This window comes from Chiloscyllium punctatum, chromosome 18, assembly GCF_047496795.1.
Source record: "Chiloscyllium punctatum isolate Juve2018m chromosome 18, sChiPun1.3, whole genome shotgun sequence".
Classification (NCBI taxonomy): Eukaryota; Metazoa; Chordata; class Chondrichthyes; order Orectolobiformes; family Hemiscylliidae; genus Chiloscyllium; species Chiloscyllium punctatum.
The window spans coordinates 10,882,221-10,884,636 of record NC_092756.1 but is presented as its reverse complement, the minus strand read 5'-3'; the positions used below and the strand labels follow the sequence as shown (position 1 = coordinate 10,884,636).

Below are 2,416 nucleotides of genomic sequence, written 5' to 3'. Positions count from 1 at the left end.
AACCACGATACTGTGGAGGATATCAACATCGAAGGAGACCCTTCAGCCTGTTGTGGCCGCACTTGTCCAACACAACTGCTTGAAGACCTGAATCAAGTTCCATCGTTTAGCCCATAATCTTATATGTTTTGGCATCACAAATTAACATCTCAATTCTTTTAAAGGTTAGAATGATTTCCGCCTCTCTGACCCTTTCCACAAATCTACTCAAACCTTTCTGCCTTTTCCCAACATCTCTTGGCCCCGGTGTTCGAGCCCTCCATCAATAACAAAGGCTTCTTTCGGTCAATCCTATCCATATTCCTCAGTATTTATTACATCTCAGTCATGTCTTCTCCAATCTCCTCTGCTAGGCGACAAACAACCCCAGTCTGTCCAATCTCTCCTCACAACTGAAACTCTTCAGCCCAGACAATATCCCAGTGAATCTCTCCTGCAACTTTCCCAGTGCGATCACATCGATGCAGTACTCTGAATTGCAGAACTGCACACTGTAATCTCGCTCGGGCCGAATGAACTTTTTTTTTCTATTCTGTTACAGTATGAGGGCGTCGCTGGCTCGGCAGTATTGATTGCTATCCCTAATTGCACAGCGGGTAGTTGAGACTCAACCATCTTGTAGTGAGTCTTGAGTTACATGGAGGCCCGAGCAGGTCAGAATGGCAGTTTCATTCCTTAAATGACGTCAGATTGTTTTGTTTTATTTTCAACAATTGAACATGGATATATAGGAGTTATTAGATTCATAATTCCAGATATTTATTGAATCCCAATTCTACCACCTAGCATGGTCAGAGTCAAATCCAGGTCCGTGGTGTCTGAATTAACAGTTCAGTGTTCAGTGGTAATAGCGCTTGGCCATTGCAGAAAAGTAGTGAAACTGATCTTATCCAATTAACTCGCTTTTCCCCGAAACTGTTCTGTGCCATTTTCCTGAGGTGGACTCCCCGCCCCCCCACCCCCCAATAATATCTGGTCTATATCAGTAAAAGCTGCTACATGAGTATTGATCTCACAACAGCAGTAACCAAATGGATCAAATTGTCTGCAGGTCCCGATGGTGGGGTTGGGGAACGTTCACCCAGCAACAGTGACCACAGCCACACAGACTGATCGGTATCAATGTGAGAGTCTGTATGAGATTCTGCAATGCCTTAGTGAAATAGGAAATGACTCCGCAAACACATGATGAAAGAACAGCGCTCTGAAAGCTAGTGCTTCAATTAAACCTGTAAGACCATAACCTGGTGTTGGGTGACATTTAACTTTGTACTCCATAGTCCAACACCGGCATCTCCAAATTAATGAGGTGGAGGTCTGGGATGGAAAGTTCGGTTAGTGATCGTAGGAGGGAAGAAATCTCTGAGAACAGGTGGATTTGAATTCTGACATATGAAACAGAGAGATGTGAGCGAGCAGAGCTTGAAGGAAAAAAAAATCACCTTGGAGAAAATCAAACCTTTCAAACAACTGATTCCTTTGTGTTTCACAAAAGCCTAGGACACATAGAGCAATTACTGCCGTGACTCGGATTCGAACCGAGGTTGCTGCGGCCACAACGCAGAGTACTAACCACTATACGATCATGGCAAACCAAATACGAACACGCTAAATGCTCATAATAAGCAAAGTATCATAAGAAATATAAGGCAGAGCAACAAATACACAATATCAGTGCTGAGCGAACAGTGGCAGATGTGTGGGAACTCAGAATCGGCTGACCGTTTAACATCGGTTCCCCCAGTGTCTGTGGTGATTCCATCATTAATGTGTTGAAGGCTGAGACAAATAGATTTCTCCAAAACATCAAATACTCCGGGGACAGTGCAGCTTTTGTTACCTGCACATCCACATATCATTTATTGAATCAGTTGCTCCCGGTGCAGTCTCCTGTACATTGGGGAGACTGAGCGCCTCCGACCAGAGCGCTTTATGGAACATTTCTGGGACAACCGCACCAATCAACCATACCACCCCGTGGCCCAACATTTCAACTCTCCCTCCAACTCTGCCCAAGACATGGAGGTCCTGGGCCTCCTTCACAGCCGCTCCTTCACCACCAGACACCTGGAAGAAGAACGCCTCATCTTCCGCCTCGGAACACTTCAACCCCAGGGCATCAATGTGGACTTCAACAGTTTCCTCCTTTCCCCTTCCCTCACCTCACCCCATTTCCAAACTTCCAGCTTAGCACTGTCCCCATGACTTGTCCTGACTTGTTCTACCTGCCTATCTTCTATTCCACCTATCCATTCCAGCCTCCCTCCCGACCTATCACCTTCATCCCCTCCCCCACTTAACTATTGTACTCTATGCTACTTTTTCCCCACCCCCACCCTCCTCTCACTTATCTATCCACTCTTCAGGCTCTCTGCCTGTCTTCTTGTTGAAGAGCTTTTTTCCCGAAACGGTGATT

The 2,416-nt window shown here is 45.8% G+C and overlaps 1 non-coding gene across 1 annotated transcript; it reads right to left on the bottom strand.

Moving 5' to 3' along the window:
* Positions 1–1,518: 1,518 nt before the first annotated feature.
* Positions 1,519–1,590, bottom strand: trnah-gug (transfer RNA histidin (anticodon GUG)). The gene has a single exon. It is a non-coding gene; the product is annotated as a tRNA-His (tRNA).
* Between the last annotated feature and the right edge of the window lie 826 nt (positions 1,591–2,416).